The sequence below is a fragment of the Peromyscus leucopus genome, chromosome 19, assembly GCF_004664715.2.
Source record: "Peromyscus leucopus breed LL Stock chromosome 19, UCI_PerLeu_2.1, whole genome shotgun sequence".
Lineage (NCBI taxonomy): Eukaryota > Metazoa > Chordata > Mammalia > Rodentia > Cricetidae > Peromyscus > Peromyscus leucopus.
The window spans coordinates 13,618,855-13,642,068 of NC_051079.1; the positions used below are offsets into that span (position 1 = coordinate 13,618,855).

Sequence of the window (23,214 nt, forward strand, 5' to 3'; positions counted from 1 at the left end):
GAAGGGGTGGGATTGAAGATCAAAAGAAAAGAGTTATGTATGAAAATGCCATAATGAAACCCATTATTTTGCAGGCTAACTTTAATTTTTTAAAAAAACCTATATGCTTTTTTTTTTTAAAAGTTGGCAAGAATAATCACAAGCCAGGCTCACAGCTGTAAATCCCAGCACTCTGAAGGCTGAGTGAGGCAGGAGGATTGCCGTGGAGTTTGAGACAAGCCTAGGCTTTAGAGCAAGGGCCTGTCTATAAAGAAATAAGAACTGGTACCCAAAGGATGGCGCTCAGATATTTCATTAAAATGTACTTACTTCCCCTCTTTTTTGTTGCTATCACTCTCATTTCCATACTGTCCCCCTCCTGGTGCCCCTCATGTCACCGTCACTCATGCCATGGGCCAGATGCTTCCCTTCCGTCCCCATTTCCTTCTCAGTCTCTTTCGGGGGAGCAGCATCACCAGGCACAGAGCAGGCACTCGGTACAGAGAGGTGTTGCCTTTCGCTTGAACCCGAGTGACAGCACCTGTGTGTACGCTGCCGGGGACTGTGTTTTCTCTTAAGGACCGTAATGACTACAGGCCCTCTAGTGCGGTCACAGGGCCCTGTCGTAGAAACGCTGCTCATTTGTTCTCAAGGCTATCAGAAGGTGAGGCGATCACTGGGAATCAACGCCTCCTAAGTACGTACAGCTTCACTGATTTCCAAGATATGTATTCTGGATATGTAGGAGCCAAATTGAATGGCTATACAGTGACAGCTGATGTGTTCTGTAAGCTTCTTGGGAGTAACAATGTGCTTTGAGCATAACTAATGATTGCTACAACATTGGAATCACACTCAGGGATCAAAGAGCCATTTCACAGAAGTTCACTCTCCTAGGGAAAGAGCATGTCCAACTGTGAGTGCCTTAAGTAATTCCTTAATCAAGGCGCCGGTTCAGAATTGGCTAATAGTTAACCTGCTTTTATTCTCATCGGCCTACTGACCTTCTTAAAATAGAACATGAATGTAGCTTAGTGGTAGAACACTGTTTAGCATATTCAAGGACCTGGGGTCAAGGGGCAGTATATATACATAAGAACAAGTTTTTTCAATATCTTTTAAAGTAGGAATTTCAGTTTATTTTGACAGGTACTACCCCTCAAGCAAGTAAAGGCTTATAGGATCTTCCAAAGGCTGATAATCCATTCTTATTTTCTGAAATTTTGACCATCTTTTGGGGAGCTATAAGAAATTGAGGGGCTGCAATGCTTAGGGATCTATGCAGAAGATAGGGTGGAAAGATTATAAGAGCCAGAGGTGGTGGACTATTAAACAGCATTTTCCAGATGTGCAGACACATATATGAACTCACAGAGATTGACAGCACACTCAAGACCTGCTCAGACTGAAGCCAGACAAAAATCCCAGCACAAAGGAGAGGAAGCAGGGACAAAATCTGACCCCTAGCTAAAAAGCTACTTGAAAATGATAATTGCTGGGAGAGGAATAAATCAATTTTCTTCAAGTGACACTGGGCATATCAACCATATTCCAGGGCAGGCTTCATGCTCAGGAGTAGTTTGGCCAACACAAAATGAACTCCATGCTGCTTTTAGTCACTTTTCTCTTTTTTTTCTTTTTCTTTTTTTTTTTTTTTTTTGCTGCTGCTTTTGTTCTTTTCTTTTCTTTCTTTTCCTCTTCTTCTTCTTCTTCTTCTTCTTCTTCTTCTTCTTCTTCTTCTTCTTCTTCTTCTTCTTCTTCTTCTTCTTCTTCTTCTTCTTCTTCTTCTTCTTCTTCTTCTTCTTTTTGAAATAGGGTTTCTCTGTGTAGCCCTGGCTGTCCTAGGACCCACTCTGTAGACCAGGCTGGCCTTGAACTCAGAGATCCCCCCCACTGAGTGCTAGGATTAAACACATGCACCACCACCCCCCTGCTGGGGTTTTGTTTGTTTGTTTTTTGTCTGTTGTTTTGTTTTGTTTTGTTTTGTTTTAAGAGAGAAAGATAACAAGAAGTTGAATGGATAGGGAATGAGGAATCTGGGAGGAGATGGGAATAAATATGATAAAAATATACTGTGTGAAATTCTCAAAGCATAAATTCAATTTTCTAAAAAGAAAAAAATCACGTAATTCCTGCTGGCCAACTCTATGCCCTGGCATGGAGATTGAAGTGAACTTAAATTCATGGCTTCATGTAATTCAGGGCTGCACAGACTATGGCCCCCCATCTGTTTCTATAAGAGCAATCTTTATAGCTTCATGTAATTCAGGGATACACAGACTATGGCCCACCATCTGTTTTTATAAGAGCAATCTTTATAGCTTTTCATAATTGAAAGGCCTCTAAAGAAAAGTAATTAGAGGCCTTTGAAAATACTGTGAAACTCAAAATTTTGGGTCCAAAATAAAGTTTCATTGGACTGTCTCATACCTGTTTGTTTACATGTTTTCAGTGACTTTTTGTACAGCCCTGCCGCAGTGGGAGAGTTTTATATGTCGTCCACAAAGTCTAGAACATTTGCTGAATGTTAACAGAAAAAATTTGCTGTCAGACATCTAGTTTACTCCATCTCAGTTTACTCCAATCTAAATGAGCGCTTGTTCACACAAATCCTTGCAATTTAATTGTTTCCTTCTAGCAAAGCAATCAAAACCCACTAAACCTAGGTCAGATGATCACTAAAGACAGAAGATAGTTTGTTTTTATATTTTCTTGTGCGTATATTTACTTTTGTAAGAATGGCATATTCTTGAATAACATAGACCCTATTAATACAGTTAAAACACAGAAGTTCTAACCCTAAATAAGCCCAAAGATACAATATTAACCTGACCTTGTTCCTAGAGTTCTAGAAAAATGTAAAAACATGTCTGCTGGTGATCTCATGATTTAGCCCTTTAGTACTGGGACTTCCCTTTCTCACTGTGTAGTCTTGGCTGACCTAGAATTTGCTCGACAGAAAAACTGTCTGCAAATTTGCTGCCAGTGTTGGCCTCTGTCTCCCAATGCTGAGATTCCTGGCATGCACCACCATACCTTGTTTTCTGTGTACTTATTGTTTCAGCATGTGAAGGCACAATTTTGAGATTTTATTCAGCTATGAACAATTTTCATCATTACTTTATATGCTTCAAGTGTGGTGGGGAAGCTTGGGGAAATGATACTACTTTTCTGAAGTCAACAGTAAATGTAGAAAACACTGTCTACATAATGTTCCTAACTCTGCTGAGGCTGACATTACATTGTTTCATCATGCCGTGTATAATTGCTTTAGACTTTTCAAAAATAGATAATGATCCAGGAATTCATATGAGTCCTTCTAATAGGGCTGGGCCAATTACTACTGATTAGGATTCTAGAAGGCATATTGGAAAGAGTAACTGCATTGATAGGAACTTGACGTCTTAATGTGCCTCCTGACATAAGACTCCCTTCAGTCAGGGGACTTCCTCAGTTGGATGGCTTGTCACTGCCACAGATGAAGAATTTGCAAATGAGTTTCACTTCAAATAGAGGCACCATATGGATAGCTGGAGTCTGCTTTATTCCGTCCAGATCTGTCCACCTGCCATTTAGGAAACAGCGTCCCTGTCTTCGTCAAGTTCATCCAAGTGTTATTGTAAAATTGGGGGTGACTGAATGAGGCAAGTGATTTCTAAAAACAAAACTCAAACTCATAAATCATTTACCCCTTCTAGGATTGCTGACAGTAATGCTGGACAAATCACTGGCTTCAAAGCAGCTTTACCCACTGGCCCTCCTGAAGTAACTGAGAATCTGCCTTTCAGGAAGATCCCTAGGGGTCCATTAGTTGCTAACCTCCATGGAACTGGGCTCTGAGAAGCACTTTCTAGGCCCTAATCAGTGCCCCACACACTGACCCAGACCCACCCATCCCAACAGTGTAGGGCCTGTATTGTGATGCCTTTCATGATCCTTTGAAGGTCCTGATAGTCTCTCCAGCACCATCATCACTCTGGCACATCCTCGGGGTCTGGCACGCAAGAGTTCAAAGTCCATTGGTGGAACAATATTCCTTCTACCTAAAATATCAATGCCTGCTAAGTCACAGTACTTCTGAGGAATCAGATTTTAGGCTGATGTGCATGTTTTCAGTTGGCAGGTTTGGGAGGGATGTACACACACAGGTGGTCCAACAGGAGGTAAGGAACACTTTCTGGACTCTAGAATCTAGAGGCTGGAAAAGGTGCACAGTGAATGCCTGAGAGATGCAAGGCTGTTTTCTTCTTGACTCATAATACGCATCTTTCCCCCTATTTAAAAAAAATCTACACATAAACCAGGCAGTGGTGGTGCACACCTTTAATCCCTCCCAGCACTCAGGAGGCAAAGACCGGCAGATCTCTGAGTTCAAGACAAGCCCAGTCTACAGAACAAGTTCCAGGACAGCCAGGGATACACAGAGAAACCCTGTCTCAGGAAAAAAAAAAAAAAAAAAAAAAAAAAAAAAAAAAAAAAAAAAAAAAAAACCTACACATTTTATATCTTTAAAATCTCAGGCTGTGACTTTCTTCCCATATTCTGCCTCTCATCTGTGACAAAGAGCCTCACCCTGGGGATTCCTCTCCTTCATCCTAGGCTGTCAAAAGTACTTTTACACTGATGCTTCTAAACAGACATTAATTATTCTAACCAATAGGGCTGGAGAAATGGCCCAGCAGTTAAGAGTGCTTGCTGTTCTTGCAGAGGGGCCACAGTGGATTCCCAGGCTCACAACCGCCTGTAACTCCAGTTCCAGGAGATCCAGTGCTTTATTCCAGCCTCTACAGACACTTGTTACATGTGTGGTACACAAACTCACACAGGCACCCTTACACACAAGCGTAAACTTTGCAAAAAATACTAAGCAACAAAAGATCACTACATAACTTGGTTTTTAGCTATAGAATGAGTGTTCTGTGGATTTAGGGACAGACAATTTGAAAGAGCCAAGGGGGGGGGAAATCAGCCCTTAGCCCCTGTTTTGAGTAGTGAGGGGCCACTTAGGGCTACAGAATCAAGTTGTGCCCCAAACAAGAACCATCTGCTGGATAGAGCTATTGTCCATCTTATTTGAAAGGAACCAGGGCCTCCTGGTACTACTTAGCAACTTCACTCACAATCAGCTGCACAGACTAACCGGAGTATAATTATATTCGAGGATCTGTGGCCATTTTTTTTCCTTCCTGGAGTCTATTGCTGTTCATGTCCATCACCATGGACACCAGCTGCTGCCCATTTGTCCATCTGAGTCCAGCTTGACCACCTTTGGGAAAGAGTGCATTTGGTTTTCTTTGTGTCCTCAACTATGTCTTCTCAGTGTGTGTGGTGACACTCTTCAGGGTAATTTGCTCAGGTCTCGGACCTTGGGTGGAGTTGAGAAGAGTCATCTTGCCACCTTTCAAGTGTGCCATATTGGGCAATCAGATGCAGGTGCGCCAGCAGCTTGGGTAGAACAATGATTGTGTTCTGTGCCCAGAAACATCAAGCTGAGCTCACCTGAATACTTTCCCATGGGGTTAAGTGCCCATCCCAAGGGAAAGAAGTTCTTAACTGACCACTTTGTGGGAGATGGTGTTGTTTTAGAGTTTGCTGTTGGAATCTTAAAGCTCTGTGGATGTTTCAATTTTTTAAGGTTTCTTTTTAAACCTAATAACATTGGATTTTGTCTCTAAGCTGTTGTTACTCTGCCTTTGCCTGAGAGACTTTGTACCTTCATTCTCTGAAAATTATGTTGTTGATCAAAGCAGAAGTACTAGATATTTTAAAAATTAAAACAGCAAATGCTGAAAAGAGGGAAAATTAGAGAAATGATTACCAAAGGGGCCAAAGGATCATCTATTAAAATGTCCTAAAGATAACAGGGGTCAGGGTCAAAAATGGCCATCCCTCACTCCCCCTCTTTGTTCAAAATGTAGCTCTAAACAGGATCTTGCTTAAAAACTTACTCAAGTCAGACAAGACCATTCTTTCCATTTTTCTTAGTCACTGTAAGGCTTTTGAAGGTATAACTGTTCTGTTTTTCTTAGTCACTGTAAGGCTGTTTGAAGGTATAACTAACTATTCTCTCTGTTTTCCTTAGTCACTGTAAGGCTTTTGAAGGTATAACTGTTCTATCTGTTTTTCTTGGTCACTGTAAGGCAGTTTGAAGGTATGGTTCTTGTTTCTGCTGTGCATAAAGCGCAACCAAACCTTTGTGGGCACCGGTCTTACCAGGAAATGGGAGCATCATGCCTTTGCCTGTCCTCTGTCCACAGAACATCTCTGTGCTCTACAGGGTGGTTAGTAATTCATTTTTATAATAAAATATAACGGGTAATGTATTCTTTCCTTTGAAGAATCCAGGATTTATTTTCTAAGCACGGGGAAAACATGCAGCTTTAATAATCTGCTAGCATGCTGAATTATTTTCTTATATTGGAATAGGCAGCAGTAGCAGTAATGTTATATATATAGGCTGCCATGCCAGCTCCTCAAAACCATAAAGTACTGTGACTTCTGGCAGAGCATATACACTGATATTAAAATCATCCACTCACAGCCAGATGTGGTGGCATACACCTGTAACCCCAGCTTGAAGGGGAGGTTGAAGGAATATTGTGGGTTCCAAGTCAGCCTGAACAACATAGTGAATTCCAGGCCAGTATGGTTTACAAAGTGGACTCTGCTATAAAACAAACAAACAATTAATCAACAATAAAGCAGAACATCTTCTTTGAAGCCTCCCAGCTCTTCCCACATTCCTGCCTGTACAATGGTTCCCCACGAATGGTTACTATCAGGTCCTCCTTCATCAATCAGCTGGGCCTAGAAATAAAGACACCATCTACATTATCTTGCTGAAGGTGTGGGGAGATAAGGAAAATCAGAACTAGTGACCAGGTCTAGCATTGTGCTGTATTCCCTACATATACAGAGAAGGCCAGAAATTGCATCTCATGGTTACTGCTCAGTTCCCAGACACTGACAAGTCACCTACTTAAGGCACCAGAGCACGTAAGGACAAGAAGAAGCTTTAAACACAGGAGTAAACCAACCTTGATGAAGCAATTCCTTTGGCCTAATAAAAAGGAAGTTTCCTCTCTTGAAAGCTGGAATTGAGTTGGCCTGAGTATATACAAGTCCCGCATCAATAATTGTGACCAGGGGGATAAATGGTTGCCTTTTCTGTGGTCCAGAGACCTCAAAGTTAGTCTAGTGGAGCTCATGAGGGGCATATGACAAACGATCCTTCCCTTCCCGGGGCCATAGTGTTGCTGCACTCTGACAACTGCCCAGGACATTTTTCTACTTCTGCTGGGCACAATCAGAGCCGGTTGTGCTGCACCTGTCCTGGGTGACCAGCATCATCACGGTATTCAGCAGAGAATCTCGGGGTCAGTGCACAGCTCTCTGGATCATATGCCTGTATTGTTCATGGTAAAATGGAAGTGCTGGGGAGCTGCAGGCAACTTGGGTGATCATCTCCTGTGTCCTCCTTTTCCTCCAGATAAAAACAGTCATGGAAAATATTTCTTCTATAATCACTTAGAAGTTGCCACATTTTTTGCATTTTCAGTTCGTATCTTGCTTTTGTAGGTGTTTGATAAACCATCTTAGATACCCCCTAGCTCCCAGGCACATTAAAAAAAGCCAGTAAGGGTCCTGCTCCAGGGATTTATTAGGGTCCCTTCTGTTAAGCTATATCTTAAGATCTCTTAAGATAGGCTGTTCGGGAGTCAGAGAAATAACTTAGAACCCCTAGCATGCAGAGAAATCTGGGTTCAGTGTCTCCCAAAGGAAACAATTTTAAAGGAATTCTCTTGATCTGTTCTAATTATTGGGATTTCCTGGAGTTGATTCCATTTATCACTTCTGACTCTGCAGCATTCTTATCCAGTGCTCAGGGGCGGGGGGGGGGGGGGGACGACACGACTTCACAGGTGTATAGGTGCATTTATGATGTGAGTTTATATGAAGGCCCGAAGACAATCTCAGCTGTCCTTCCTCCAGAGACATCCACCTTGTTTGTTTGTTTGTTTGTTTGCTTGTTTGTTTGTTTGTTTGTTTGAAACAAGGTCTCTCTTGATGGCCTAGACGCTAGGCCAGGTGGCCAGCAAGCCTTGGGGATATGACTGTCTCTAATCCTTCAGTGCTGGGTTTACAGGCGTGCAGTAGCACACCCAGCTTTTTATGTGGGTTCAGCAGACGGACCTCAGGTCTTCCTGTTCGTGCAGCAAGTACTGTACCAACTGAGTTATCACCCCAGCATGTCAAGTGTTTAATAATGACCATAAAGTTGTCTTTTCCACTTATGTAGCCATTTATGGTTGCTAAGGAATTTTTATATACAGCAGTGCAGCGATCTTTATGTAGACACACTTTATATAAAACCATAAACACAAGAGCCCAGAGCTTAAATGGCATGCCCAAAGTCACATCATTGGGAAAATGTTGTGCCCAGGGATCTTTACTGCTGTTCTGATGCTTCTATCAGACAGGTGTTACAAATCCCAAGGCGTTCCTCAGAAGTTCTGTTAACCCACAAAGATACTGAACTATAGCAGTGGCCCAATCTCCAAAGACCATGTGTCTCTCAGAAAGAGGCATAACAGTTTAAAGCTGAGGAGATAAATACAGTTTGGGGTCACAGTCCATCATAGACAGGGGCCCCTTGACATTCTGGAATTCATAGACACTTCTGTGTTTCAAATTCCCAGTGCATCAAGAGAGGGCATGATTAGCTGTTCGGGAATGTGGTTGAAAGCACAGGCCATCTCAGAAGGCATTTGGAAACAGAGGCTTCGGGGAAGAGTGGCGGCCCTAACATATCATCTCAGGGTAGCTCTGTGGACAACCTCAGTCCAACGCGAAGGTTTTAGGTTTTAGTCCATCAGCAAGTCACCTCACCATGCTCCCATCTCTCAAACACACTGCATAATTGTGTGGTGGTTTAGAAAGGCCATTGTCTGCACAAATAAAAATAAAAGAAATGACTCAGTTGCAAGTGCTTGCCTCACAAGCATTAGGACCAGAGTTTGGATCCTCCACATCCTTATTTAAAATATATATATATATATATATATATATATATATATATATATATATATCCAGGTGGTGGCACAAGCCTTTAATCCCAGCACTTGGCAGGCAGAGGCAGGCAGAGGCAGGCAGATCTCTGTGAGTTCAAGGCCAGCCTGGTCTACAGAGCAAGTTCCAGAATAGCCAAGGCTACACAGTAAAACCCTGTCTCAAAAAAACAAACAAACAAACAAAAAAAAAAAAACAAAAAACACCTCACATACCTTTAAGCCTAGCACTGGGAAGCGGGTGTAGGGCCTGGAGCTTATTGGCTAGCCAGGGTAGATAAATTAGTTCAGTAATAAACCTTGTGTTAAGAATAAATAAATGATATGAAACATTGAAGGAGATACCCATGTCAGCCTCTGGGCCTCCAAGAAAAATAATAGTTACTTTACTGAAAGTACTCATAGAATGAGATCCAGAGCTATCTATTCTGGTCAGCAGAGGGCAAATCGTAAAAGTTTATTATAATCAGTCTCAGTGCATTTGCAGTAATTGAGTAACTAATTGAGTCCATATCACCTTAGACAGAAGAGGACTTTTCCTAAGGATCTGAGACACCGGACAAACCCATTAACCTGAAGGATTAGAGGTGTGAAAGGACAAGGAAAGTGACAGGAGACTAGATGCCCCAAGGATGGACATTCCATCTTTTTTCCCCCCACTGCAAGGTTCAGCTGTGAATGGATGCATTTGAATCCGGATCAGCTGAGTGAATGGGCCATCTGGCTGAATATGTTAGGTTGCCATAGTAACAGGTTTTGGAAAGAGTCTTGGGAGAGGTCATGTGCCTTGCAGTTCAAGGGGTAGTCCTCAGACCATCAGCATTAGAGTCACCTGGAAGCTTTTAAAGGGGGAGGGGGGACACTAGCCTCCCACACCCACCCATTCTTACTGAGTCACAATCTGCATTTTTTTCAAAAAAAAAAATGTCTTTTAATGAGATTGCCAAGTGAATCACGAAGTCTGAAAAACACTGCCTTAGCCGAGATTGAGAAGCAAGATGCTCACTTTCAGAGTGAAAAACACAAACGACTCGCCCTCTGCACACTAGTCAGGACAATAGCCGTGATAAATCTTTCCCTCCCTGTCATTAGCAGCGCGTTCACAGCCCCGGATTATGACTATTCATTTATGAATTTGTCACCTAACCAGTCTGTACGTCTGCTGGCACTGGGCAGATCTTCATGTAGCACAGCACCCGGCGTATGGCAGATGTGCATGGCGATAGCCAAACCTCCAGCTGCCCAGGCTGACAAACGTGCCACCTCCTCAGCCCGTGCATCTGTAAGATGTGGAGCAGCATGCCCCTCCTGGGGTTGGGAAAGGAAACTGGCCAGTGTGCTAACGCAGCACCCTGCTGCAGCCTCGCTGTTCGTGGGTGGCGCTGACTCGTGGGTGCTCAGTGACTGCTTAATAAAAAAACAATTAAAAAAAGGAAACTTGTATAAAAACTTCAAAGCTGAGAAGTTTGTGTTCTGTTACTGCTATCATATATAAACCTGAGTTTTAAATTATAACGTACAAAGGCAGTGTAACATAAGAAAAGGAAGAGATTAACAGGGTCAGGATGAATTTGCAGGAAACGTGTGGTTAGGAGTCAGAAAACCTGCCCAGCTGCATCCACGCCAGCTGCTACCTCTCTGTGCCCTGGTTTCTCCACCTGAAGAGTAAAATCCATTAACTCCTCATTTCATAGAGCTATAATGGAAGTATCCTAAAGTGTAGGAAGTCATACCTCACTCATACTTATATCACTACCTACTTCTTCTTCTTCTTCTTCTTCTTCTTCTTCTTCTTCTTCTTCTTCTTCTTCTTCTTCTTTTTTGTTGTTGTTTTGTTTTGTTTTGTTTTTCGAGACAGGGTTTCTCTGTGTAGCTTTGCGCCTTTCCTGGGACTCACTTGGTAGCCCAGGCTGGCCTTGAACTCACAGAGATCCACCTGCCTCTGCCAATCCCGAGTCCTGGGATTAAAGGCATGCGCCGCCACCACCGCCCGGCCCCTACCTACTTCTTAATGCAGCGCCAGGCTCACAGGAGATGGTCACGGCGCAGAAGTGTCCAGTGGGATTTGAGCATGTGCTCTCTGTGGGAATGAAAACCCATCCCTAACAGACAAAACTGTATCCCTTAGCACCGTGTCCTGGGGGTGCAGGGGAAATGGCTAGAGGACAAGTGTCTGAAAGGACTTCTCGCAGGTGGGGCAGGGTGAGTGAGAGGGAAAATGATGGGGAAAGGTGGAAAGAACACTAAGACACAGGTTTGTATCCGTGAGCCAGAGCCCTGGCGTGTTCCCACAGGAACATCATAAAGGAGGAAAAAAAAATCAAAAAGCAGCCAGGGGGAACCGGAGCAATGAGTTATGATTTGGGGACTGATTGGTATACATGAAAAAGGTTGCACACTTTGGAAGTAGCCAGATGTGGTAGTACTTGCCTATAATCTCAACATTGAGGAGACAGAGGCAAGAGGATCACAAGATTGACGGCAACCTGGTCTATATAGCGACTTCCAAGCCAACATGGGCTACACAGCAAGACCCCACCTCACAAAAGAAAAAAACAGCAACTGGGGGCTAGAGTTGTGGCTCAGTGGGTACTTGCTGCCCTTGCAGAGGACCCATGTTCGGTTTCTGGCACCCACACAGTGGTTCACAACACCCTTGACTCCAGTTCCAGAGGATCCAATGCTCACTTCTGACCTCTGCGGGCACAGCCATGCACATGATACGTATATATACGTGCAGACAAAGCACTCATACACATACATATGAAAGAAAAATTATAAAAAAAAAAAACAGCAATAGATATAATGGAAGGAAGTTCTTTAAAAACTTCAAGGAGGCTGGTAAGATATTCAGTCAATAAAGTGTCGCTAGGCAAGCATAAGGGTCTGAGTTCAATCCCTGGAAACTACATAAGAAATCCAAGAATAGTAATGTGCAGGGTTTTTTGTTTTTGATTTTTTTTTTTTAGAGACAGAGTTTCTCTGTGTAGCTTTGGCTGTCCTGGAACTAGTTCTGTAGACCAGGCTGGCCTTGAACTCAGAGATCTGCCTACCTCTGCCTCCTGGGTGCTGGGATTAAAGGTGTGAGCCACCACAGTTCAAGCTTTTCATCCCAGTATTGGGAAGCAGAGTCAGGACAATTTCTGGGGCTCACTGGTAGGCCAACTTAGCCTGCTTGGTGAACTCCAGGGTAAAGGGAGACACCATCTCAAAGGAATAAGAGAGGTGGCCCTTGAGGCATGGCAATATTTCAGGTTGACATCTAGGTTCCACATACATGTGAACACACATACACATGCACTCACATGTGAGCATACACACACATGCACATATTTTCACACTGGACGTTTTGGTTGGACTTCCTCCTTAAAGCCCCTTCTCCCTCGAGTGTGCCTGGAGCTTCACCTCTGGCACATCCTAGAGTATCTCCTAGTCAGATGGAATTCAGGATGTATCTTCCGCTCAAGGGATTGAGTTACTGATATAACTCCCACGCATTTGGGAGTAGGTTCCTCTACATGGGAAGCCCACGGCAGAGGCACCGAGAACAGTCCTGGGCTCTTCACGTGGGCTTAGACAGGAAACTTGTGTCCAGAGGCTGTGCTGACATCCCCACAGTGCCATTCACCTAGTAACACATTCCACACACTTTTCTGAAAATAGTAAGGGAAAAAAAAAGGAGAGTTTTAAAAGATTTTCACAAAGCACGATGCAAAAAGTGAACGTCTTCCATGTTTTAAGGGAGATCGTGGCAGCTCTCAACCCGGGTGTCCTAACGCCAGTCACCCTGACAAACCTACAGAGTGTTACCCTTGTGACATCCTTAGTATGCTGTTTCCTTAGTGGGCCAGGGGAACAACAGACCACAAAGACGGAACACATGGAAAACATGTCTTTAGTTCCCACCGCGTCCCAAACACTGTTTGTGTTATAAGCTCTGATAGAAAACATGGAACTGAAGCTCCCTGGGTGATATTCCTGTTTTGTTACATTTTGCTGTCAATCACACACAGAGCAAAGGGCTATTCTATATCTATGTTTCCAATGGCAAACGATTAAAAATAGATTAAACAGTTGGTTTCAATGGTGCAATTATAGAAAGCATTTTGTGGGGTTCTGGTGCATGCAGCATTTCTTATGGATGCAGTTTGCCATGTCTTTTTAAAAAATTTTTACTTTCACAGCACCATTCTTTAAAAAAAAAACTCTAAAATAGAAAGGGCAATCTTAAAAATTGTTTTTGTCCTGGTTCACGTGGGAAGCAACAGATGGATCAATGAGGATTCTGAGAAGACAGTTATGCTGTGCTTGAAAGAAAAGAAGCCACATTTGTAGCTATCGTTTGGGATTGTCCTTTCAGTGTATGGAAACCAAATCATGTAACCCCGAGAAGTTTATAGCTCCATTACCACCCTCAGTATATACCGCCCAAATCCCTTTATCATAGAGCAATTTTTTAAAAGTCTTTAAATACATAGCATGGATTATTTGGTAATTTGTCTTTCTTAAGGAGAGTGAGTCATACCAGACTTAATATCCAAGGCCCCGTGGAACCTGACCTCCGTTGCCAGCACACACCCTCCTCCACTGGTTTCTGGTTTCTCTGGTGCGTGCCGAGCCCTGTGTTTGCCGGCAGTGAGCCCCTGGCGGCCCTAGGCTTCCCCTGGCAAGGCCGCAATCCCAGCCCAAGACCACTAATTGATGTGGTGCTTGCTGGGAGTTGGTATCAAGCAAGATCAGTCTCAGGATTAATAGCATGTGCCTCTCTGCTAATGTTTATAAGATGCCCTGTTCCTAGAAAGCTGTGGACCTCCCACAGGATAGAATATGATCCACAGCTGGAGCCATTCCGTATCTCAGAGTGCCGTCGGGAGTTTGGAATTCAGGATATACAACTCATTCTAAAGCCCCGAGACAGCAGAGTCAAACCCTGAGCGGAAACCCAGACTCAGCGCCCAGCAGTACCACCTCCTTGAAAACTCCAGGAGCCACTGGGAAGGTCTGATGCTGCCTCTAAGAACAGAATGATTTGACCTTGTGTGGATTGGAAGCTGTATTACCTGGCTACAAAGCAACTAAAGAACAATAAATTACCCAATGGCATGCATGATTGGAAATACTTGGACATCCGTGTTTCTATCCTGTTGTATCTCTTATGTTCTTGAGGTTTTATGGCCAGGCATGAAGTCAGCAGTCACTTGGGCTCAGGGGAGGGAAAACCTTCCTTAAGTAAAACAGATATTCTGCTGGCATACCTTGGATGTGAGATGCTGGAACACTGAGTTTGCTGAAAAAAGGATTAGAGACTTCTGGAGCATATACTTCTGTGGAAGTAGAGAATGTGCTTTGTTTGATACCACGACGTGTATCCTAACAAATTTGTTTTTCAATTAAAAAAAAAAAAAAGTCATAGATAGCAGAGGTAGCTAATTGCTGCTCGTTTCTGAAGAGTTGCCTGGTGCTCAGTATGACAGAAGACCAAAAATCTGTGTGATCTGATAAGATGAGAGGCATGTTGTAGTCCAGTTTAGAAATAGACCTTGTCCACAAAAATCCAACAAAGAATAAAATTCTATGCCTGTGCAGCTAGATGAGGAATTCGGGGGAATTCCTGTTTTGGTGTGAACTTCATCAAATTTAGATTCATGAAAATACATGAAGCATCTAGCTGGTGTTTAGAACTCACTTTATTTTCACTATAGGCATTAGTATCAGTGTTTCACCTTTGGATGAAGAATTGACAGGTGGAAGGCCGGGGGGGGGGGCGGGGGGGTGTGCTCCCAAGGTTAAGAGCACTTGTTGCTCTTGCAGAGGACTAAGTCAGGTCCCCAGCATCCACACAGTGGCCCACTACTCTCTGTAACTCCAGTTCCAAGAGATCCACCACCTTTTCCTGACCTTCACGGCAACCAGACACTCATGTGCTGCACAGACACACACACACACACACACACACACACACACACACACACACACACACAGGCAAACTACTCCGACACGTAAAATAAAATAAAATAGATAAAATAAAATTAAAACTTGGTAATGCAAATGTAGGAGGAGAGTGGGGTTATACCAGAGAAAACTTTATTCCATCAAGGAAATGCTTGGAAGGTTCATCCAGGTTGCTTTTATCAAAAGCTGGGCCTTTCTGTGCTGAATCTCACAAGCGTCATACAAACAGTCCACTTTGACTCCTTGCCCTCATGTATATTATTGCTAGCTTGCATTTCTGCCAGCCTATTATTCCCATCCTTATGGTTTAATCTTCAGCCACCTGCTGCCCAGGGGCATCGAGTACCATTTCTTGTGCTTTCTTGCTCTCTGGCCTCCTCCTCAAGTGTTTGTTCATTTCTCTTGCCCATTTCTAATTGTTTATTTTCTTGCTGTTGAGTTTTGATACCCCAGATATTAGCTCTTCCTCAGTTATAGATAAAATGTATCTCCTAGTTCATAATTTGCATTTATATCTACTTCACATGGGCGAAAGTTTTTAATTTTGATAAAGACCAATTTATCCATTTTCTTTTAACAGATTGTAATTTTGATGTCAAGGCTAAGAATCTTCACTAGACTCCTTGTTTGCTTACGTGTCTCCCCCCCCCCCCCCCCCCCCCGGCTGTTACTAAGATGTATCAAAGGACTGGCTTTTAAAAAAGATTTATTTGTATTGTATGTATATACATGTTTTGCCTGCATGTATGTATTGTCATGTGCCTGCAGGGACCAGAAGAGGGCACTGGATCTCCTAGAGCTAGGGTCCGTTATGAACTGCCATGTGGGTGCATGGACCTGAGCCTGGGTCCTCTGCAAAAACAGCCAGTACTCTTAGCCTCTGAGTCATCGCTCCAGCCCCAAAGGTCTGGCTTTTAAGATTCAAGGTGTGAGAGGAAGAGAGAGCAGAGGGTAAGGTCTATAAGTCCCCGCTAGCTACACATCTGACTGGTTGCCCCATTACACTGAGCCTCCGTTTTGTTTATGATAAGATGGTTTTATCTAATAAATAATTAAATTAGATAAAACTCTGTGTTCTGTCTGACACATACAGGGTTCCATAGGTGATCTCACGATTCTCTAAGCTGACCTGTCGCAGCTGCTGAGTAATTAGCAACTGGCTGCTCTGAACAAACACAGGAAACTCACTTGGGTATAGATGAGACAGAACCGTCCAAGGGCTAATTGTTTGGCTTATAGGCACTTGTGCTCCTGCCTCCCGGGCTTGGTAACCAACATCTTGTGTGGTAGCTTAGCTACTGAGGACTAGTTAAATAAAGCAGACAAATGAAAATTTTATTCTAACTCAGCTAAGATTTCTGAAAAATTGGAAGACTTTAGGATGGGAGTCAATATTGATGAGAGCTGGGTTTTTTAATCTGAATTTTAGTTTATTAAACCAGTACTAAATTAAAGAAACATATGAAATACCCCCACAGAAGTAAATTCTGTTATAAAACAAATAAGGGCATTCATTCTATCTGTTCAATATAAAATTAAATATATATATAATTATAGTGTTTTCCTGAATTCAATTCTTAAAATCATTAATAAGAAATCTTCTGACTTTTAAATAAGCTAGAAAATGTAAGTTTCATCTGAACTCTGAACACTGTTGGTGAGTTTCTCTTAACTGAAATGCTTGGCACCAGATATGAAATTTCAACTGTTTGATGTTTTTAAATATTTGCATATACATAATGAATTATCTTAAGGATGGGGCCCAGGCCTAACACAAAATTCATTGTGCTTCATATACACTTGGTCATGTAGCCCCAAGGTTATTTTATATATTTTAAATGGTTTTGCGCATGAAACCTTTCCGAAGTGTGACATCCTTCCTCCATGTGTGGCACCATGTTGTCATTCAAGGATGTTCAGATTTGGGAGACTTTTGGGTTTCAGACCCCTAGACTGGGGGATGTGCCCGTGTGTAACATTAACAATCCAGCTGTCGCCAAGCTTTTATTCATTCAACATTTACCATTTCATTCTTTTCTTTTTCACTACCCTTACATAAAAACTGTAAAATTCCCCCCATTCCCACCTTTTCAAAATCAGCTGTAGCACCTTTAGAGCCTTGTCCGGGATGAAGTTCATCATGTTAGATTTGCTGCACATGTGTTATTCTTGGTGTGTGGTTGGTTCTAGATAAGGACCCAAAGCAGAGCTGGGTGGTGGTGGCACACACCTTTAATCCCAGCACTCTGAAGGCAGAGGCAGGCAGATCTCTGTGAGTTCAAGGCCAGCCTGGTCTACAGAGTAAGTTCTAGGACAGCCAGGGCTACACAGATAGACCCTGTCTCAGGGGTTGGTCATAGACAGAAAACATAGCGCATGAATGTTCAGGGAGAGAATCCAGGTGGAAAGTGGGAGGGGTCATCTCTCACTTGTGGCTGGGGATGATGGGAAAGGCAGGTAAGAATGTGCACACATGCATGTCAGGTCACGCTTAGCAATATCTGGTGGGACCATTAGCAGTCTCCTTATAGCCCCCATGGTGGGCCTCAAAGCCAGGACCTCCCACATCTCTCAACCTCCAGAATTGGGTCTATCTTTTGTCAATTGTATGATTCAGCCAGATAGTATTTTGGAGGGAATAGTGAACTCATAGAATGCAAATACATTTCTGTTTGTTGTATGTATCTTTTCAAGTCTGGCTTGACATTGTTTATAATTTTTATGTTATTTAAATTAGTCAGAAATGTTTTTAGTTAGATTAAGCCCATATTGATACTAGATTTAAAAAACAAAACAAAACAAAACAAAACAAAAAAAACCCCACAAAAAACAACAACAAAAAGCCCTGCAAATTAGGCTGAGTTTGAGCAAGTCCAAACTCTAACTGATGTTGGCACGTGACACCCCAGTAGAGGCCTTGCTTCTGGGCTATCTGGTAGTGCAGGACTTTAATCATATCACACCATGCTAGGGAGATTGGGAAATAAAAATAATTCTTTTCTAAATCTGCAATTATACTAAAAGTTCAAGTTTTCAAAGTAAAATCAGTTGGTTTTAGATATTTGGGGGGTGTTTTTTCTTTAAATTCTTTTTTCAAGACCTTACTTTCTCTCTTATTTTTTTTTTCTCCTCTTCCAGGATCCTGTTTCCCAGAGGAACCATTCATCTCAACAGCCAGGGAGAGTGCCTGGATGTTCAAAGTAAGGTTTCAATATGATCTGTCTTGTAGATTCCTTGTCTCTGAATGAAACTGAGGTTCCTGCTGCTACTGCTGAATGACCGGCTGGTTTTCAAATTCCGCTGACAGTGTCTGAATAAATGCACTCTGCAAGGTGCTGCTCTCCAAATGATACCCTTCCCCGGTGTGCTAAGAGCTAGAGACTGCTAACAGAAAGTCCTCTGAAACATGGTCAAGCCAGTTAATGTTTAATTTGGGAGACCTTATGAGTGGCCATTGGAGGGAGACATATCAAGATATGGTCACAATAATCCTGGGACATTTCTAACTAGAAAGTTATTTTTAATAGAGGAAAGTGGTGGCTTTCATTCTATTTATTTATTTTTATTTTATGTGGATTGGTGTTTTGCTTGCATGTATGTCTGTGTGAGGGTGTAGGACCACGTGGAACTGGAGTTACAGACAGTCTTGAGCTGCCATGGGGGTGCTGGGAAATGAACTCAGGTCCTCTGGAAGAGCAGCTAGTGCTCTTAACCTCTGAGCCATCTCTCCACCTCCTCGAGTTATTTTTAAGTAAATATAGTTGTATTTGTTATTATTAAGAATATAAGGTGAACCTCTGTGAGGAGTGAGGGCAGGGTGAAGAAGGGAGGCCGGGGTGGGAAGAGGGAAGGGATGAACGGAAGAGGAAGAAAGGAACGGGGAGGGAGGGAGGGAGGGAGGGATCATGTGATAAACACACATCGCCACAGTGACAGAGCCCCAGGAAGCCCCTGGCAGCCCCAGGAAGTCTTCAGTTTCTGGTTTGCCTGAGACTGGATCATTTCGAGCTTCAGCTGTTTCCCGCTGGTGCCCTAAACCTCTGCCTGATAAAGCCTTCAATGGTCACCTCCAGGGGCTCTCCAGAACAAAGGAACAATTAACTAAAACTCCACCAGATGGCAATATTTGGAAAGCCATTCGGAGAGATTTCAAAGCTGTGCGTCGTAATTGTTCGTGTGGTGACTGGTCTCAGGCATCAGGTTCTACCTAGATTTCATCAAAAGTGTTTTCTTTTCCCTCAATAATATGCAAATAAAAAAGTGTAGAGATGTAGAAGGATGTGTATGGGACTGTATGTGTTGTTTTCACTTTTGGAATGCTAAAATTAGAAACCTCGTCTTCAAATAGTTCTCTAGAAGGTATGTGTTAAAGGCTCAAGTCTGTGAATAATTCTCCAGCAGGCATTGGTGCACATTCAAGTCTCAAATCTGTGAGGATGGTACATTTGCTTTCATGCCCCATTGTGAGAAATGTTCTAGGGGAGACGGACATTGTTGAGAGGTTCATTTGAGGAAAGAAACCCGATGCCCCACCCCCTCCCACTCAGGTTATTTATTAGGAAGTCTCCTTGATATTAAACCAAGAGAAATGTGCATGTACATACAGAACTGTCATTTGTGTTGGTTTGGGACGATAAAGGGTCACCAGAGGGAATGAGGAAGCCTTTTTCTTCTTACTCTTTTTTATAATTTATTTTCCATACCAACCAGTTTCCCCTCCCTCCTCTCCTCCTGTTCCCTCTCCCCACCTCCTTTCTACCCCACCTCCCACCCCCATCCACTCCTCAGACAGGGGCAGGCCTCCCACAGGATTCAACAAAGCATGGCATACCAAGTTGAGGCAGAACCAAGCTCCTCCCACCCTGTATTAAGGCTGAGCGAGGCATATCGCCATAGGGAATAGGTTCCAAAATGCCAGCTCACATGCCAGGAACAGATCTTGGTCCCACTGCTAGGGGCCACAAACAGACCAAGCTACACAATTGTCACCCACATGTCCCATGCAGGCCCCCTAGCTGTCAGTCTAGAGTCTGTGAGCTCCCACTAGCTCAGGTCAGCTGTCTCTGTAGGTTTCCCCTTCGTGACCTTGACCTTCCTTGCTCATATAATCCCTCCTCCTCTCTTCGCCTGGACTCCCAGAGCTCAGCCTTTCTCTTTCACCCTGGTCGAGCAGATATCTGGACCCCAAGGGTCCCAGGCCCAGCTGGCTTTAGAGCAGAGTGGGGTCAGAGAGGAGAAAGGTAGCTCAGAGCAACAGAGCAAGGAAGGACCAAGAAGAGAAGAGAAACTGCCTGAACTTCCTGTACCCATAGGAAGCTGGCCTGGCAAGGTTCCGGGGGACTTGTGGAAGTGAATCGTGGCCACACTGGTGGATCTGTCTGGTGCGCCTGGGATAGTCCCGATTAACTTTCAGTGCCCTGAGTATGGACCCGCTGGCACCCCTATCTGCCCTCAGATGTCCCCATGGATGGTAAATCACGTCATCACCCTGCATCCCAACTGGCATGCGTGAAGAAGTAATAGAAAAGGGTGAGCCATTATCTAGACTCTAACTCTTTATAAATCTTCTCTCTGGAGCTCTGGGACGAATACTTTTTAAATTCTACTTTAATTTTCATACAAGTGGGGTAGCTCATTCAGGAAAGCACTTGAGTCCTAGTACCCAAGTAAACAACCAGCCGTGGACTGGAGTGATGACTCAGCACTAAGAGCGCTTGTTCTTGCAGAGGATCCAGGGTCGGTTCCCAGCATCCACATGGTGGCTCACAACCATCCCTAACTCCAGTTCCGAGGGATCCAATGCCCCACTGGAACCCCACGGACCACGGACACCAGCCACATATATGGTGCACAGACATACATGCAGGCAAAATACTCATACATAAAATAAATAAATGCTTTTAAAATTAAAAAAAAAATTTCATCGACCTTTAAAAAAAAAATCCAAGTGTAGCGGTGCACACTTGTCAGCTCGGCACTGAGGAGGCATGGACAGGTGGATCCCTAGGACTCATTTGCCAGTCAACTCTAGGCCAATGAGAGACCCTGTCTCAAAGACGCTTAGCTTCTGAGGAATGACATCCAAGGCTGGCCTATGACTGCCACATGCAGGCAACATGCACACACATGCACACTCTCCTACCCCCTGGTCTCTCCAGCCCCTCCTGTTGCTATTCTTCTTCCCTTAGACAGTTTTGTTTCTGCTTTCATGTCATACCCACACAAATGATTCTATGTCTCGGTATAAGGCACACCCATGTTAGAAACACCTGGTATTTGTTTTTGTGAGGCAGACTTCATTTGTTTAATATGATTACTTCCAGTCACTTCCATTTTCCTGCAAACTACATAGCTTTGTGTTTCTCTCTTTTTTTAAATTTTTATCAATTATTTATGGATTTCACATCATGCATCCCAAGCCCGCTCACCTCCCCATCCTCTCCGTTCTGCCCCGTACCCTCGCAACCTGCCCCCAAAACAAAATTGTAAAAATCAAGCCAAAAAAAACCCAAACAAAAAACAAATAAGAAAAATCTCAGCGTGGAAGCTGTAGTACGGTCCTGCTCTGTCTTTCTTTACGGCTAAAAGAATTCCATTGTGTATGTGAACCTCGTCTCCTTCATCTGTTCCTCTGTTAGCGAGCGACTGGTTTGGTTCCGTAGCTCAGCTGTTGTGGACGCGGCGGCAGTGAGCACCAACGTGCAACATCTCTGTGGTCTGAGTCCTTCAGGTAAATGCCCAGGAGTAAGAACAGCTCCGCCCAATGGCAGACTTAAGTTGTGAGAAGCTCCTATAGTGGTGGCATTCGTTTACAGCCCAACCAGTGGCGTGCTAAGGGTTCACTACTGCTGCGTCACACCAGCACTTGTTATCTGTGTTGTTAGTGGCCATTCCAACCGGGGTGAGATGGACTCTGGATCTACTTACATTTGCATTTCTCTGATGGCTAGTAAGTTTTTCATATGTTTATCGGCTACTTGTATTTCATCTTATAGCAACTGTCTGCTTATTTTATTAATTCATTATTGATTGTGTTATTTGCTTTCTTGTTGTTTAGTTTTTCTGTTCTTTGTATGTTCTGGCAGCTGACGGGAAGGGGGGGGCTGGATAGTGGGCAAAGTACTTGCTTACACTATGAGGACCTGGGTTCAGATCTCTAGTATCCACATAAAAAGCTGGCATGATAGTACACACCTGTCATCCTGGGCTGGTGGGCAGACAGGCGCATGCTAGGGTTCAAGGTTCAAGAGCAACCAGGCTAGCCAATCAGTGAGGAGCTCCAGGTTCATTGGGAGACTGTCTCGAAAACTAAGGTGGAGAGGAATAGAGGAAGAGCCTTGATGTTGACCTGTGGCCTCCAGTCACACACATACAGGCACATACAGTCATATACACACATAAGTCCACACACATAAGTGAAAATGAAAATCCATGTAACTGGCGAAGATTTTCTCCCACTCTGTAAGCTGTCTCTACTCCATTAAGGGTTCCCCTGTAGCAGAGAAGCTTTCTAATTTCATAATTTCCCACTGGTCAATTTTCCAGCCTTCTTTCCTGAGCAACCAGAATGCCAATCAGAAAGTCCTTGTCTACATCTTGAGGTCCTAGGTTGGGTCTTATCTGTCAGCTTTATCTATTTCTCAAGGACAAAATTCTAGCATTGGAATTCCCAAGTCTGACCATTTCTATAATTTTGAATCTAGTTAACTACATTTTTATCATAAGGAATAGTTTTCAAACATACACAATGGGAAGCTAGTATTTTCACATTTTTAAAATGTGAAATTATAAAAGCAGTCTTATAAGAAAGAGTAAGTAATGTATTAGTAATACTATTTTAACATATATAAAATTTACATATGAGTGAGCAATGTTCTTATTGTTCATGTGCCTAATGTGAATGACATATTATAGTTTTAATCATTAGCAAAAATGGGGGAGCTTCTGTCTTAAAGTTTTACTAGAGCTAAAAAATATACACATAAACGACTATAATAAAATGTAGAAAATGAGACTCACTACAGGAGAAGCCCAGTTAAAGTACTATGGACATGTGAGAGGGCATAAGGGCGACCAGACTGAACCATTAAATTAGTTGGTTTTGGACACACAGGGACGACGATGCTTTTTCCCATTCATTCCATAAACCTGTACTGATGCCAGCTGTTTTCCAAGTTCTGTGGGAACAGCTGGGGCTGACAGGTAAACAACAGAA

At 43.2% G+C, this 23,214-nt stretch overlaps 1 protein-coding gene across 2 annotated transcripts in view; it reads left to right on the top strand.

Moving 5' to 3' along the window:
- Mapre2 (microtubule associated protein RP/EB family member 2) overlaps positions 1-23,214 on the top strand; it is a 148,951-nt gene that overhangs the window by 3,565 nt on the left and 122,172 nt on the right. For both annotated transcript variants that reach the window (XM_028887707.2, XM_028887708.2), the window contains exon 2: positions 18,138-18,199. The gene's annotated coding sequence lies outside the window, so the exon portion shown is untranslated. The remainder of the gene's footprint in view (positions 1-18,137; positions 18,200-23,214) is intronic.